Here is an 18,657-nt window from a genome sequence, read left to right as displayed (position 1 = left end):
TCGAGATCAGCCCTCCCCCGGGGGGGAGCCGGGGGCCCGCGTCCCCCACAACTGACAACCTGTGTACCAACTGGCCGAGCGAGAGTTTGTGTGTATTTGAGCGTAATCGTGCCAGTGTTTAGCTGTACCAGGGAGTTTTATGCAGCAGAGTGTTTCGGTGTAGCAGGGTGTCCGGATTGTGCCGGCACACTTTCCTTCTATCCGTAATGTCGTAGGGTGAGCTCCATTAAAAGTTTACTCGGACCCCAACCTGTCAAAGCGCCTAATCTTTGAACGTGGTTCTCAACATCGTCCCTCACCCATGCTACGTACCTATGAGACGTCCTGCTTTTACAAATGTTGATGAACTGGAGGGCAAAGGTCTGGAGGACCCCACATGGAGTCTGGTTTCTCACACCCGAGCCTCCTGTGACATTTCTGGAGGCTTCTCTGGGATTTTTGTCCCATTTATTGAGTGCGGATTTGGCTTACTTCTGGCTTCATCCCAAGACGTCATCCAGTTGGGAAATACCCGAAGGTTGTGGGAGTCGCCCCGTGCTTCAGTTTATTTCCAACCCTCGCAATGGCCGGTTGCTCACCAACCGGAAGTCTTTTGTTGCATACACCACGACCGAGGTGTTGAGAGCAGCCATCTCGTGGCTGGTCGGCAATGGAGATAGTATTGTCGATTAGGGGAGCGTGAGTCTGTGGCGTTGGTGGTGCTGCTGTCACGGAGGCGACACGAGTTTAGGAAATTCAGTTTTGTGGGTTTCCTGTAGGGAGCACTGAAAGATCCTCTCTTCCTCTTTCTCCACCCTTTGTCTGTTGTCTCCATGTCCCCGTTCAACTCTTTCTATGCCGCTTTCCTTGAATGTGCAGCCGCCTTTACGGCCTCCCCTCTCCCCTTCCCTCCACCTCCAACCCATCTCCGTCGTAATCTCCTCCCCTTTGTTCAGGCTCTTCCCTTTCTTCCTCAGTCTATGTATGGGGTTATTGTTTATCGGGCTATTATACAAAAAATGGAGCTTATTTTAGCCTTTGAATAGGATTTTCTGTTTTCTTTCGGTAGCGTGTTGCGCACATAGGGAAGATCGAGCCACGCCACCGGTTTCCATGATCAAAATCTTTCTCAACTTGTCTCCCTCGGTAGGAATGCCTTTCCTTCTCCAGCAGGCAATTGTCTTCTCTCTCTCACCTCCGTTATTTCTTCTGATGCGCTTTCTTAATCTCGCTTGCTGTGTGTATCGACTCTATCATTCAACAAGGGCAAATTAAAAAATTTGCTTTTTTTTCCTCCACTGCTTTACCACTATACCTCCTGAGTGGGTACTCGGAGTTTCATCTAATGTACTATTTGATGAGTCGCTTCCACACAGCACAAAGGCGGAAGCTATCCGAACTGTAAATTTTTCTTTCAATTTCGATAGATTCTCGAATTATTCTTGGCCAGCAGTAGCTAGTTTTGCACAGAACTTCAACATTAAAATCAACTGAGTGTCCTTGTTGGCACGTGTGCTCTGTTACTGCTGAACACGGGTGCCAACAAATAATACATTATTTAAATGCATGCCTATAAAGGGCAGCATACTTCAATAGGGATTACCATTGGTACGGCTATTTTAATACACAATAGACAGGAAGGACAAGATCAAAGGGCTCTCATAATGCACATGCATAATGTACGTTGACTCGGTAATCTCCCCCCCCCCCCCACTTTGCGCGAGAGTGTCACAAATCTGGCTGTCGCCTGATGAAGCTAGTTGTAATTACTGGCAAAACGTCGTACTGCGATTGTAAATGTTGTGGCTTGGCTCTCCAAAGTACCAGTGACGAATTGGCTTGTTCTGTTTCCGTGACAACCCTTACTAGTTGGCTGTGTCGAGTGGTGGCGGGTTTTAACGACACGTTTAAATATGTACGCGATCTAACCCAAAAAACACCTCTATGGATGATATTGGGCCCGAAAGCCTACGTGTTAAACCAAAATTAAAAATATTTACAAAATAACAATAATTTCAAGTTTTCCTCATTCACATCGTGATTCGTATGAAAAGACATGAGATGATTGAGACATGTTAAATCATAAACTATTTATTAATATATATATACAGATAGTCCTCGACAGCAATGTCCTTGTCCACGTGCAAACAGAGTTAGGATAGCAGCCTCCTTTAAAAGTCAGAGTAGATTTATACGCTGTAGAAGACAGTAGACGAATCCTCGCTGCTTGATTCCTCCTCGGATCCCTTCAGCAGTGAATCGTCACCAGTCTTCTCTGCCTGCTCATTCTCCATGTGGCACCGCTGGGGTGGGTGCGATACGCAAGGAGACTCCTTATGCAGCGAGCAGCGAAGCAGGCCCATCTCTGCCTGCTCATCCTCAACGTGGAATTGAGGCGATGGCGGTGAGCTGGGGGCATCGGCGAGGAGGGTGTTACGGAGACGGCCCAGCTCTGCCTGCTGCAGAATCGTCTGTACGACAAAGCGCTCCCGGCGCATGCAGGCGCGCACATGGGATGGCGTGTCCGGGATGATGTATGCAATGCAGGCCTTCGTGAGTAACACCACGTGCTGCACACGTCCACACACAGGTAAAGGATTTTCAGTTTCAGGATATGCATGTAAAGGGTGCTTACTAAATATAATATGGCAGCATCTCAATGTGCTTTACATCTCAGATCAACTATTCCGGGGACCTGCAGCCTAGGCATATTATATTGTTACGTCGTTTTTCCCAAATTAAATTAAGTAATTTGAGTAATTTTTGAACATTTGGCAAATTATACCGAGGCACTTTTTTTTAATTACTTAATGGGTTTTTTACGTTCACTATGCAGCAGGCAACATTTATGATGTGCAGTTAATGCACCCACCGTATTCACCTGGGCAGCCGCAAATTACCGCAACAATCAGCAAACACACTCGGCCATGTCACCACTACAAAGATTCCCTGTGTAGCCTTTCACAGACTGAGACAAGTGCATCTATGAAGGGTGGCACAGTGCCTGTGGGGGTGGTGTGCACCTTTATCTCGCCAGTGATGATTTTCACACACTTCATCAAGTACTCATTTTAAGACAGAATCAACTTAAGGGAAGCTCAACACTGGTTCTAATATTTTCCACTGTTGTTGGCTGTGGCCAGAAATAGTACTCCGGTCACACAGGATTGGTAGCACAGTTCACAAACAACAACGCAGCCGCTCCCCTTCCCACCCACACGCACACATGCTAATGTGTGACAAATTGCATCAACAACATGAATCGTCTGCTGCATGATGAAAGTGAGTATTGTATTACCACTATTATTTGTGATCTCAGAAATACTGTGCAATTGTGAGGTGTAATAGCATTACTGACATTATCTGTAATGACCCATTGACAATGATCACGGTTTGCTCTGCTGACCTTAACAACTGCTCACAGATGAGTATATACGATGGTGCAGTAGTGTAAGGCTTTGCACACTAGACTTGCAATCCAGAGGTCATGGGTGTGAATTGATCTTTGGTCGTGGCAGTGTAAACAATGGTGAAAGTTTTTTTTACATTCCACTGCCTCTATCCACCTAGCAGTGTAAATGGAATACATCCAGTCAATTGGTCGGCTGAGTTTGGTGCTGTCCAGTGTGGGAACTCCCACATCTTCCCAAGACGTCTGACAAGTGTGGAAGAGCAGTTAAAATACATCTTAAGGGTCTCTCTTGAGCTCACTATAGCAGGAGCCCTTTTGCCATCAGTGACATGAGCAAGTAATTGGAGGGCTGTACCTTTATCTTTCAATGGGTTTATGAATGTGTGTGTGTGCATGTTGATGTGTACCTGCATGGCAATGACAAAGGCCAGCTTTGCCGTCAGTACTTGCCAGTACTGCTTGGTGACGGAGTAGGCTTGGGGATGATCCGGTGGGTAGCGATAACCAGGATACCTACACACGTACAACCACAAGCACGCATGGACTATATTGAGCAAAGTGCCTCGAAAGTAGAGTTGGCGCTAAATTGAATAAGTATGGTTGTGCACAAACGGTATATGCGTTCACAGCCCTTTAAAAAATCCGCTTCTGAAAGAGGGCCTTCCCACAACGTGCAGCTTGTGGGGGCTCTTTTGACCATGGTTCACGCTGGTCCGTGCCAGGTTGGTGAAGGCAGGGATTAAAGATAATGGGAGAGCAATATAGCACAACTGTTAATTTTGCTGAACTACCCACTGCTGACAACCTAGCTCCGCAGTCGCCTACTGCACCTGCATTGTGCATGGTGATCATAAATCTAAGCACGAACAAGGCTCAAGCCTGCTTGACTTCCGGAATCTAAGATCAGCTGCATTCGTGGTGATTTGGTCATAGTCAAGGAAGGTTATATTAAATATCGATCAATATGGTTATATTGATTATAGTTGTGTATGTCAGCAATTCAAAAACGTTAGAGAAAAGGGTTGGTAGATCGCATCAATTTCTTAACTAACTGTGCTGTGAGGTGACCAGAAGATGGCTGTAGAGCAAGTGGTTTCATGTCTGTGTGGACCTTTAAGCTTCATTTCATTATCATGGGTTCTCCAGCACCTCTTATTGCATCCCACATGCATAAAACCAACTTAAACTGGAATCCCAATGCGCAGTCTTCCTGCAAAGGGATCTTGAGACTCAATTATGCAGTCGTGGATTGATAGATAAATAAATAACATTACTCTTTAGCAAGGTAAGAATGAGCTAGAATTTATATCAATATATTATTATACTTCTCTGAGTGGGACTTTGGTTGTGAAGCCATCCCACCCGTACCCACTGCTCCCCCCCTCCAATTCCCCCTCCCCCACCCCCTTTACTGTCCCCGCCCACCACGCACACTCCTCCCCCAACCCTACCACAACCCCTTACTACCCAACTAAGCCAAACCCTGTGTCCACGGTAAGGGGCAGGGCCTAAACAGAGGTGGGGCCTAGGGGAAGTGTGGGTCTTAAAAGGAAAGTCACGGAGTGAAAAGAGGAAGAAAACGAGCCTAATCAGGAAGGGGCAGAGCCAGGAGGACGCCACACCCAGAAGGATGTCGCATCTACCTGGACAACACACCCAGAGATCAGTGCATCACATTCGCAGGGACGGCACCCCCGATAGCTGGGCATGACACTGAATAGCACAAACCTGCAGGTTGTGTGGATTGCCGGATCAAACCAGGCTGGCAGGATGTTGGGATGATTTTGCTCCTTGAAGTCGCTGATCTTGAAAATTGAAAGGCTGTCCTCCGTGTACCCATGCATTGTAGGCGAACCTGTTCCATACTCTGCTGAGTATCCATAATAATACACCAGGCGTGGGATGATGTCCGTTGTGAACGCCAAGATGCATGACTGTGGAATAAGCATACGGAGGCACAGCGATAGCAGTCACTTAGCATGCAATGATTTTACCAAGGCTTCTGAACATCTCACCTTGACAATTACATTCATTTTCACAAATACAATTTGGGGGGTTGCTGCCAGAGTGTAATGGTTAGCATATAAGGACTTGCAATCTGGCAGTCGTCAGTTCAGTCTCCTGACACAACAGTTGAAGCAATGGATCATTTTCTTAAATCTCCCCCACCTCTGTCCAATTAGCAATATAAATGGGTTCATCACTGTTTTAGCACAGGTAATTCCACATCTTACAACATGTCTGGTCATCATGGAAGAGTAGGCCAAATACCGTGTAGAGGGGTTCTCGAGAGCTACCTTTAGTTGAGGCCCTTCTGCCAGCAGTGACATGAGCAAGCAATTGCAAGGCTTTACCTTTTGCGATTTTGGGAGAGAGTGGATAGGAGCGGTGGTGCAGTGATTCGTGCACTGCACTTTGAATTCAGCACACATGCAATTGACTTCCAGCTACGACTAACATCAGTGACGAGTGATACCCGAACCGCTCCTAGTCCCCCACTACACCTCTTCTCAAACCTGCCATGACCAGAATGGTGAAGTATGGTAAAAAGAACCCACACGGCTAACATGACATGTTATGTCACTCATAAGATGGGATATTGAGCGAGAAAGCGAGCAGACAATCTGGCGACTTACATTGGTGATTACGGAGAGGGTGGCAACGATACTCAGAATGTCGGCCCAGGCTCCAATTCCTCTTGCTCGCGAAACCACAGGCCTCCTCATCTTTGTTACGAGCTTCCACGCGTCGACCCGCACTTCAATGATGTTGTTGAGCAGTGCGAGCAATGGCGCAAGTGGGAATGATGCCACAAAGAGAGTGACAAACCCGAATTGGATAACTGGGGTATATTTTGAGAATGGGTAGGGGGGCAAGGATAGAATAATGAGTGAAACAGGATATAGACATAGACTCTTAATGCTGTTATGCTGTGATTACTTTAAGCAAATCAAACATGTTTTCAATGCATTGAATGTGTTTTAGTCAAAGGAGACCCCAAAATATGATCACATTTTCGTATAATTTGTTCACAAAATTATCGTGTCCATTACATTGGCCACTGAGATGCGACCAGCCACTACCATCTTTAATGCTCAGCTCTGGTTCACCTGGGTTTCTTTTGCAGCATTTTCCACCACTAGGTGGCTATAATGACAAGATCACACCCTGTATTGAGGACTCCATTAACTGTACCACACATTTTTAGGCATATGCACTGTGATTGAAATGCCAACAAATCACAGCAGTTAACCACAGTGGACATGATGCACCAGAGTTTTAAATATATATTATGGGGAGAAACGTCAACCCAAGCTGACCAATGTAGCTGCATTGGTTAGCAGACAAGAGGAGTAAATATGTGCTCCTATTGTTTCTAAAACTTAACTCCGTACATATGCACATACGCGCATGCTCAAAGACAATTGTGTTACAGTATATCCATAGATTGGTGCCTATGGCCAAATCACCCAGTATGCGTCAGATTTAATCAGATCCCAGAAGTTAAGGAGAGCTGAGCCTGGAAATTGGTTGGATGGGTGACCATGCAACAGTTGTTGTGGGGTTGTGAGCAGCAGAGGACAGTGCAGCAAATTACATTGTTGTATTGTACATCTAAGCTCTTACATCTGTGCTCCCTGCCTTCAACAACCCGAAGTGTGGGTAATTTCCCTCCCACAACAATGTCCGACAGATACACAGGGGCCGTACACACGTGCCTATATAGTCAAATGATACCCAATTGTGTGTGTTTTTTATAATAAAGTAAAACGCGTTGACTCCATAGTGTGATCCTCTGAGCTCATTGTACCCATCTCGAGGTATTCATCAAAGAGTCCAAGTGGGCTCTGGGGCTGTAGGTCCATGTCTTGCTCCCAGCGCGTGTAGACAGCCTCAGGCCTTAGCTTGGCCCGACGCTGGGCCCACCAATTGCTGAACCATCTGGGGAATTGTGGAGGGAGGTACGCATGTGCAGACACAGAGACACCCTTACACACGTGCATATCCATTTGTTCATCAACACTAGGTTTGCTATTTCATAGCTTTCCACTGCGTTTTCAGGTTGTATCATTTGAATATCCCAAGCACGTGGAGCGAAACGTCAAGACATGCCAAACAATATGCGGTATGACACAAAACATGTCAGAGAGCTGTACAAAACAACTGCTAAAACCTAAGTAGTAGCTGTTTTTCATTTAGCCCGTTGTCAATCCACTACACTCTTTCAGTCATGGGAGTTGCTTGTCTAATATTATGAAACTATGTACGAAGCGTCTGATCGGAATATCGCATGATACTAACGAGGTGAACTTTGTCCACTTGACTGGTGTTCACTGCTTAACCAGTGCACACTGCTAACAAGCTGTCGACCCGAGTTTTCGCTGAATGTGTTTTCACACAACACATTTTCATTGTAACATGGTTCTTATATTTGGGAAAACTTTTCACACAACGTGGAACGTGTCCATTATAATGTGGAATGCACACTGTTAAAACGCCGAACGCGGCCATTATGATGCGTTCCTGAGCAGTCGACGATGAACGACTGTCTTGAGTTGCGCGGCTGAGCAGTTTGATAAAGGATGCCGAATGATACAGTAACACGGCAGCCTAGCCTGAGTTATTTATCCCACCATGGGATGACTGCATGTTGAATTTACTGTGAAAATGTGATTAACTCAGTAATTCCTTGCTTTGCGCGTTTTTACTTCACGCGGAAATTTTCAGGAACGCATCTACCGCGTTACACGAGGAAACGCCGTAATCAGACTTCACAGCTTTCATGTGTTCATGCGATACTTACGGGATGATGACCTCCTGAAAATTGCCAACCATCTGCTTCACTACCATGATGACAGTGAGTTGAGAAGTCAGTTCAAAGAGACAGCCGTTTGGGGGACACTGGAGGGGGGATGGGGTGGAGAATAGATTCAGGTTAAACACTGAAGATATGAAATATTGGGTAATACATATATGGATACCACACATCATTTCTAATGATCCTCTCACATTCTTCTCTTCAGTCAATTGCACACTGCAAAAGTGACGGCTCCATATGTTAGAGGGGACAGTGATTAAGAATATCAATATTCTCCAGATTATAAGAAACACTTTCCCCCTCCCCCTCACGTATTTTAAATAAATAAAAATGGTGGCGCATCTGATAATGTTTTGTTTGTTGTCCTTCCCCCACACATCCGATGCAGGCTGTGTACGGTGCAAAATAAGTTCAACACACAACATGCATACTGCAGTTGGTGTTTAGTATCAGGTGAGTTTAATTCAAGAGCATCGTCTAGTAAATATAATAATCGTAAAACATGAAATTAAGTTGGTAGAAAACACAGAGGCACTTAAATAATAAGCTGTATTCTTTATCCTTTATGTGTATTGTTTTTGAGAGGATATCAATCAATGAATCGCCCTCGTAACGATTTTCTACAAATCTGCAACAGGACAAAGTAGGCACCTTAATATAACACCAAATATACTCATAATAATCATCTCATGTGTCAACAAGTCTGCCTTCAAACAGAAACATGAGCAACAGGTGCACATTTTGGGCAATGGACTTTCTTCCGAGCATAGAGTGACTGCAAATACTCAGGGTGACTCTGAATGGCAATTATGTAAATGTTAAACTACGTGTCATTAACACTGTCTTAATGACATTGATTTAACGTGTGCACAACGCAATGCTGCTTAATTCCTTACTCCAGAATTCGTTCTTGATATCATATTACGGGGCCGTTCTCTAACACAACGTGCTCCACTGCGCCACAGTGAGTCATAGGTAGTGACTAAACATATCCTTGAGGGGGGCTGAAATACTGTACATTTTTAAGGATGATCAAATATATAATTTTAAATAAATGGCGTTTGATAAATACGGTATATAATTGAAAATGTCCAATGAGAGACCACAAGGGTACTACTTGCAAAATATGTGATAAACTAACACCCTCAAGGTAACTGGGTTACCAATTGCATCAGTCTAACACGTGTTCTGCTCGTGGTGACCTCGTGCTCTCTCAAGTCTGGTTTCGAAAACTTTTTTACTCCGGAGACTGTGTTAATGCTAGAGCTGGTGACCAGGTGTGAAGACAATGAGGCCTTTTAGAGTTCCAAAAGAAAGAGTCCTTATTTCGACATTTCACCAACAGCACGGTGTGAAGACAATTGTTGGGAAAAATATCAACTACAAAAGTAAAACATGAAAATGTTGTACAAACAGCATAGAAAAGACAGGGCCAACCCCTCAGATCTACACACCTCCTCGATTCTCCATTTTCCAAAGTAAGTGTAGCTTCCGGGGAAGCCGATGAATTTCCCTTTGAAAAATGCAATGTAGAAAGACGCCGAGTAGAAGTTGACGAACTGAAATAAGAATTTCTTGAACGTCAGCCGATACTCATATTCTCCTTGCGTCTTGGGCATCTCTGTGGGTGTGATACAAAGGCACACAGGGACACAGACATCAAACAGGGCAATCGGTTTTGATGTTACTTACATAGTTTCTGGCACACAGGCTACGAAAAGCCACTGATAATGATGCCGCATTGAGGAATAGCAACATTTCACAATGTGACGTGCTTTGATATCCATTAAAATGAATTTGAAGATCAAAAGTGAATTTCAAAGATGTTGCTGGGGAATGAGTGACAGTGGACAAGTTGTTTACCAGGTGTTGTTCACCACATTCACCCTGTGGAGTGTCCTTCAGTCTCCATTTGCAATTAAGCCATTTACACTGTCCGTATGATGTCTGAAAGCCAGTGCACTTGATTTTCAAATATCTTTAAGGTGTATTAAATTTCGATTTAAAGCTTTCGTGACTGCAAGGATTCATTTTCTTTGGTTCTTTCGGTAAAGTCACGTAGAATGAGAATAAAATAATAAATTGATAAAATAAAATAACACAATAATATTCTCACGACGCTTCGGCCACAACACAAGCGGCCTTCATCAGGTGAAGGGACGAGACTGTCTGGAGGACAGCGCTAATTATCATGGGTCACCTTTCAGAGGGGGTGCAGGCTTCAGCAGGATAAATTACTAATAAAGGGCTCAGTAGCGGGCAACATGACCAACACAAGCAGAGAGCTGTTTGCTGGCTAGAAGGTAGCAATGCAGCAGTGAGGGTCAGCCCACAATTACATTCAGTGATTCAATGGATCGAGAGGTGAAATCAGAGCGCTAAGTTGGCACCATTGAGATCCTGGGTTTAAATCCAGGCAGCGGCCTCTGGTAACATGTGTTCTCAAGTGCAGTAAATTAATGGCTTCAGGACGATTACTAATGATGGCATTACATCTGTAACATACACCATTTGGTTCATCACTTAATTTGGTGAAATTTTAGTTGTGAGAATGAGCAATTTGACTGTTACGAGATTAACATTATATTCCGTAGCAGTGTGGATTGAAAAGTGCTTCCCTCTAATGTGTGAACCAGAGTTCACTTGAATGAAGGGTCTCAGAGGTAGCTCACTTCTAGGGCCATTTCATGACATTAAGGGTTGCACTGGTCTACAAGAGATCCCATTGGATACTTCATCTCAAGATACGATTCTGATAGCCCAATCGGAATGAAACTGGAGGAAAAATTTAACAGAGTTCTGACAAAAACAGGCAGTAGTTGAACAAGTGATTGGATGATGCACTGATGCTGCTATTCATGGCCTCATGGTGCAAGGTTAAAATCATGATGACATTTTACAGCGACAATATTTACCATGCACAACATTTATCCAATCTTCAAATTTACATGTGTTCTCTGGTGGCATATAATAAAATAAACATATGCAAACCGTGATGGTGATGACACCTACCAAGATCAGTGAGGACGAGGGCCAGCTTGTCGTAACCTTTGTTGAGTAGTAGTATGATTACGATGTTGAGGATGGAGGCCGTGATGGTGGTAACCATATCAGGTGTGAGTAGGGCACCGATCACCTTGATCTTGGTCACATGATTGGGGATACTCGAGGAGAGTATGCCAAAGATGGACAGGCGGTAAACAACCACACCCAAAATTGCAGCAAGAATCAGGAGGATCTGCCAGTAACACAAGAAACACAGAGGTGGGTGAGATTTACAGTCTTGTAGCTCTTTTCCACTGTATAACCAAGCCGTGAGTTAGCTGTGCCAAGCTAGCCTGGTGTGACTCAGGAGGTGCCAGTTCGTTTGTCTACTGCAGAACCAAATGACTGGCAAAACGTCGCACTCAGATTGTAGATATTGTGGATTTGCTGTACTAGTAACGAATTGGCATGTTCTGTTTACGTGAACAACTTTACTAATTGGCTTTGTCGGGTGGTGGTGGGTTTAATGACACATATTTACGCGATCTAATCCAAAAAAAATATTATGGATGATATTGGTCGCGAAAAGCCTACATGTTAAACAAAACCTGAGCTGTTTCGCTAACATCACACACAATGAACGTGTAATGGTAACGTCACGTGGTCAATTGTAGAAAATGATGCAAGGTTATGAAAGGAATTACTATCCCTGGCCCTGCTTGACCTCGAGCCACGTTCAGATGTGAAGTTGAGACCAAAAGCCACAGGGCCAAGGTGAGGCCAAGGCGGCAGCTTTTTAGGCCACAATCAGTGTCAAGGTCACTCAAGGTTGGGTGCGCTAGTATGAGGCCAGTGTCAAGGTCGGTACCTCTAGTAAAACTCCTCGGACTGAGGCCACACACTCAAGGCCAAGGAGCTGAGGAAATCTTTTCCATCTGGCCTTAAGGCCGAGGACTAGTCTCGAGAAACCCAAATCGAGGTTGACAGGAGCAGGTGGATAACATGATACGGCTCATGATGTATTCATTGCCTTGGGCCACCTGTAGATATTTCAGGTGATTGGATTGACAAAGGGCTGTAAGTTATATAATTATGCATGTATCTATACCCCCACTTGTAATCACTCAATGGATCACACAGGAGGAACAACACAGTTTGAGAGCGATTCTGACTGGTGGAGCAGAGTGTGGAGGTTAGGATTGGGTCAAGTAAAAATATATATATGTGTATAACCCGTATATGAATCCACTGCTGGATGATGGCCTTCCCAACCCTGCGCAGATTGTCAGGGTTATTTTCCCATACTTCACCATGCACACCAGTACAGGTTGGTAAAGGATGGAAGCAAAAGAATGCAGTTCTCTGTTGGCCACAAGGTAGCTCTGCAGCAGCCTACAGTCCATTTTGTGCATGATGGTTACCCATTCGTGCAGTACCCAGGCTCAAAACCTGCTTCGCCTCCAAGATGAGGCACATAGCAGGTGACTTGGCCATAGCTCACTGGATCAGGAGAAGGGGTTCAATGTTGCTGTTGAGTTGGCGGACTCACCCAGAACAACACCATGATCCCGGAGAGGCAGTATCGGAACCTCAGTATCCTCTTAGGCATATGAGGCTCCTCCTTCTGCACTCACAATGCACGGACACAGACGGAAAAGCATTTGTATATAGATTAGTCTGTCGGAGTGACCAATGTTAGTGTGAGCCGTTAAGGTTGACTGATGAACTATTATTTGTTTTCCCCACTACTAGTTAAGCATGCGATGATATAAAGGAATGGATTTGGTGGTCCTGATGTCTGAGAGTTGAGCTGGCAGCGCTGAGATTTCTTGGTTTTAATCCAGGCAGCTGCCTCCAATAAAACCAAGTAGTAAGCCGATCAGCCTGGTCACCAATATTACATTTGTTTCTTTTCTTAATTTGGACAAATTTCACCTTTCAGAATTAAAAAAGATGAGTTTGACCATCATGAACATTTCTTTGTAGCAGGGCTGATGCGAAAGGGCCACCCTCTAGTGTGTGTTCACTTGAAGGGATCTTATAAGTAATTATGTAACATCTGCTTCAGCAAACCTTTCCATAACATAGAGTTCCAAATGGACATTGTTTCATAACGATGCCGATAGGACAATCGGGATAATATTGGGAGGAAAACACAATTGACGAAAGGCCAACAAATATGTTAGAAGAAAAACTAGGAAAACAGTGAACAGTTACACATGCAACATTACAAAACAGAGGTGTGTGTGTGCAATGAGGTAGTCGCCGTGGTGACAGCAAAAAGCATTACCATGGTGATGATGTTACATTTCGTGGTCGTGCAGCGAGCCAGGTACTCGGGCCGGATGGGGTCTCCTTCCTCCGCCGCTGCCGTCAGGTCCCAGCGGTATGCGAGCGATGCCTGGCGACGCTTCCAAAATTCCAGGAACACCGTGGCTGTTGCGACACACCACACGGGGAGGATTTACTTAGAAAAGTAATTTCACTATCGATTGCTCAAGGGTTCAAAGGTTACCTAATGTAGTCTGTTAAATGTAATGTTCAAAGTAACTTCATTAGTACTTTTTTTTCTTTCATAAATACCTTTATTGGCTTTTTTTGGTACATTGCCACAATTTTATCCCACTTGCACTGAGTGGCATGGCATGAGATTGAGTTTTCCTTTGGATCTATAACAGAGCAGTGCTGCTCTTCGTGTTACAAAACGTTACACAAAAGTGAATGTCACAGAGCTACCTCTGTGATCTCTGGTCCACACAGTAGGGGTAGCTCTTTCCCAAATGCTTTGCCACGGAGAGGAGCGTTTGTTACGTGATAGTCAAGCTAACATTTTTATTCTCAGAGCTGGAATGTAGCCTAATTAAGTACAGAACCAACTTTAACATTATGGATTTTTTGTATTTGTTGTGCAGATATCGGTGACTGAGTTGAGACCATCATCTTGCTATAATTGAGAAACTGGTTTAATCGCAGGTGGCCACTTTCATTTCAACACAGAATCTCAGCGGCGGCAACGCAGCACTCTGAACTCTGAGCCACCTGGCCACTTTGCATTTTTCATGGAATCGCCTTGGGGTACCGCATTCGTTGCTTGTTGCAGAGGTTCGTGGTTCAAATTATGTGGCTGCCCTGATTAATATTGCCCGTGTATTAATTACACAAAAATACACACCATCTGCTTCACAGTGGACATTAAAGATTATCGGTTATCATTCGTAAGAGTAGGACAATGTGTGCAAGTCATGGTCCAAATTTGCCCTCATTGAGCAGTGGGTTCATAATAGGACTGTCAGGATCACTGCATACGAACATTGCAAGACATGATGGTACTGTATATGGTTGTACGTATGTATGTTGAACTTCTTTAACACTGTATGTGGCCAAATGTGCTCATCATCATTGCAAACATGTTGATACTTGTCACTGTGTCTGGACAATGTGTGCCAATGCTTAGCATCACTTACCCCAAAGTCCCATGAAAACTGCGAAGAATATGGTGACCGGATTTTCATACATGTGTGAAGTCTGCAACGGCATAATCAGAGGTGTTAGTCACAATTAAACCTTAAATCTTAGCATCCACGTCTTTTCAATATCAACAGCAGGAAAGTAATGATGCATCGATTGATTTTTAAGTTAAAATAGATTAATCACTCATGAAACATCCATTAAATTGTGGAGATGACAATGCTCTACAATGTCTGATATTATAGCGCTATTCATGTATCAAACAAATCTGTATAAATGTGACAGAAAGAGCAAAATAAGCAATGGGCAGTTCCATGATTGTGGACATACATTTCTGACACTTTAAAGTGAATAATCATTATTTCGTTATGACATGTCAACTAATTAGCACTGAAATTCAGATTTCAAAATACTTTGTCCACTTGTATTGATCGTGGAGAAATACTCATGAAATACATCGTGTCGGATTTACTCAGACAAAGTAACTTTTGCACTCCCGCTGGGATGTGACGATGCATTCATTTTCATGTATTTGTCTAACCATCGACTTAGTCCATTAAAATGCCCTATTTGCTAAAACTATAACTAACTACCTTAAAAATGATCACACGTGTATTATTAGTATAAAATTTTTTAACACCCACACGAATGGCAGCATAGTGTTTAGCATGATGTGCTGCAATCTAGTGATCATGGTTAATGTTAATGATACAATCTCAGCAACGTGAGTTGGCTTTGTGATAATGATGCACAGCACCAAAAACCAATAAGTATCCTTATTTAGAGGGAACATCGATGGTGTATTTGTGTGATACCTTCGCAGTCTCGCAGGTATCATTTAGCCTCCAAAAGGTGCATTTTTGGTCACACTGGGGACACATGACCAGGGATCCTCCGATGGTGTTGTTGCATATTTCTCCACTGCACACATAGACACGCACAAACATAAACACACTAATGGGCATAGTACACTTGGATGAGAAATATAATTTGCCTAAAGGTCATGCCACCTTTGAATGTGTCATACCCTCCCTTTAAACAAAGTCAGACTAAATTATGGGTTCCAACATCAAGCATTTTCCAAAGTAAAATGTATTTGCTGATTTCGATTTAAAGCTTTCGTGACTGCAATGATTCATCTTCTTTGGTTCTTTCGGTAAAGTCACGTAGAATGAGAATAAAATAATAAATTGATAAAATAAAATAACACAATAATATTCTCACGACGTTTCGGCCACAACACAAGCGGCCTTCATCAGGTGAAGGGACGAGACTGTCTGGTAGGACAGCGCTGGAGTGAAAGAGCCACGTTCAGATCACGGCCTTTAAGCTGTGTGAGAGGAACAAAGCGCCTTGACAAAGGAATTAGCATATAATTTAGCATTGAAATGGCTGAATGATTAGCTTGTGACTGGTCACAGAAATAGCTATGTTAAAAGTTAAAGCATACACATCCGCAGAGGCACCCCTTGATAAAGGAATTAGCATAGAATTTAGCATTGAAATAGCTAAGTTAAAGCATACACATCCGCAGAGGCACCCCTTGACAATGGAATTAGCATAGAATTTAGCATTGAAATAGCTGAGTGATTAGCTTGTAACTGCTCACAGAAATAGCTACGTTAAAGTCAGAGCATACACATTCACCGAGGCACTTAGTACAAATCAAACAGGAGAATTTAGCATTGAAATAACTAGGTGAATTTAGCATTGAAATAACTGAGTGATTAGCTAGTGACTGGTCACAGAAATGACTATGTTGAAGTCAAGGCCTACACATCTGAGCTATTCACAGTACTATATAGTGAACCAATAAAAAACTAAAATATAAATTACCTTAATGTTATCAATAAACTCTATATTCTCCAATCAGCTAAGCTACCAACAATAAGTCGTTATATATCACAATACTATATGGCGAAAAAATGGGTGGATTCTTACCCTCAACTTTAGCACCACGGATAGCTACGGGCCCCGTTCAGACGGACGAGTTCGTCCATGGTCGGAACAGAGGAGGGGGAGAGAGACAGCTGCGAGGCGCTATTATACTCCATGTTGTAAAACCATACCATTAACCGTGGTGTGAGAGGTATTAAGAGTCAATGCTGGCGAAAGAGCTGCGGTCTGAAGGTCATCGTAAAAATACAATTAATTAAGAACAGAAATGGTTTAAAACATCTTTCCAGTGGTTACTAAGCCAGAATCCATCTTCTCGGTTGAAATTGTCTCTGTGCTTGTATATGTGAATGGCCTCATGAACGAATCTCTCATGGTAGCCGGTTGGTTTGCAAAGAACCTCCGTCTTGGAGAAGTCAATGTCATGTGAGCCCACTGAATTATAACAGCGATCTGCCACGGCAGAGGAGTTCGTCCTACCGTGTTTCAAGTCTGCTTTATGTTCGCGGATGCGGTCCGAGATATGCCTTTTGGTTTCTCCAATGTAGCTACTACCACAGAGGCACTTTAGTTTGTAAACGCCCGGGTATTGTATGTCTGGAACAGCATCTTTTACAGATGGAACTAAATCACGGATTTTATGTACTGTGTTGAATCGGACCTGGATCTTGTGTTTATTCAGGATTTTGGAGATCTTTTTAGTGACCCCTGCAATGTAGGGTAAGGTGATGGTTTTGAGTGGCTCCACAAGAGGATCCTTCTTCATGACTGGAGTGATGGCTTTGCGGATTGTGTAGTCGGAGTAGCCATTAGCCCTGAGAGCCTGGTGTACGTGCTTGAGTTCACTGGTAATGTGTTCCTGGTCGGAAATGCATTGGGCTCTATGGTATAGAGTCTTGATCAGGGAGTTCTTCTGGAATGGATGGTGGTGGGAATCCGGTTTCAAGTAAGCATCTGTATGGGTAGCTTTCCTGTAGACAGAGTGGCTCATTGAACCATCATGTCTCCTTTTAATTAAGACATCCAAAAAGGGTAGTTTGCCATCTTTTTCGACCTCCATGGTAAATCTGATTGCTGGGTGTATGGAATTGATGTGGTCGCGGAATTGGTCTAGAGCAGGCTGGCCATGTGGCCAGATGACAAAGGTGTCATCAACGTACCTCTTCCATAAGGTCGGGCGTAGAGTGGCAGTCTGGATGGCGTCAGTTTCAAATTTTTCCATGAATACGTTGGCTACAACCGGAGATAGGGGGGAGCCCATTGGGGTGCCCTCAGTTTGTTTGTAGAAAGTTCCATTCCAGGTGAAGTATGTGTTGGTTAAGCAATGTCTCACCAGGGGGGGTACATCAGTATGCAGTCCTTGATGAACCAGGTCTTCAATGATAGCGATGGTGTCAGGTACCGGGACTTTGGTGAACAAGGACACCACATCAAAACTGACAAGCAGGTCGTTTGGGGACAGGGAAATGCCTTTGATTGTCGATACCAGGTGAGTAGAATTTAGTACCTCAGAGGTGTTTTTTCCAGTGAAAGGTCGCAGTATATCAGCAAGAAAACGTGCCAGTTTGTAGGTGGGGGAGTTGATAGTAGAGACGATGGGACGAAGGGGTGTATCTTCTTTGTGTATCTTTGGAAGGCCATATAATCTTGGTGGTCTGGCAGCAGAGGGTTTCAACGAGAACTGTTTGATCTCATCAATTAATGCTGTTGAATCAGAGATGATTTTGTTCGTTTTGGTGACCAGGCTGTTGGTGGGATCTCTTTTTATTTTTGTATAGCTGCCATCGTTGAGTAGTTCTCAACGATGGCAGCTACTATCAACTCCCCCACCTACAAACTGGCACGTTTTCTTATTGGTTCACTATATAGTACTGTGAATAGCTCAGATGTGTAGGCCTTGACTTCAACATAGTCATTTCTGTGATCAGTCACTAGCTAATCACTCAGTTATTTCAATGCTAAATTCGCCTAGTTATTTCAATGCTAAATTCTCCTGTTTGATTTGTACTAAGTGCCTCGGTGAATGTGTATGCTCTGACTTTAACGTAGCTATTTCTGTGAGCAGTTACAAGCTAATCACTCAGCTATTTCAATGCTA

The sequence above is a fragment of the Petromyzon marinus genome, chromosome 11, assembly GCF_048934315.1.
Source record: "Petromyzon marinus isolate PM22_M1 ecotype Great Lakes invasive population chromosome 11, UKy_Petmar_22M1.pri1.0, whole genome shotgun sequence".
In the NCBI taxonomy this organism is placed as follows: Eukaryota; Metazoa; Chordata; class Hyperoartia; order Petromyzontiformes; family Petromyzontidae; genus Petromyzon; species Petromyzon marinus.
This window is presented reverse-complemented; position numbering follows the sequence as displayed.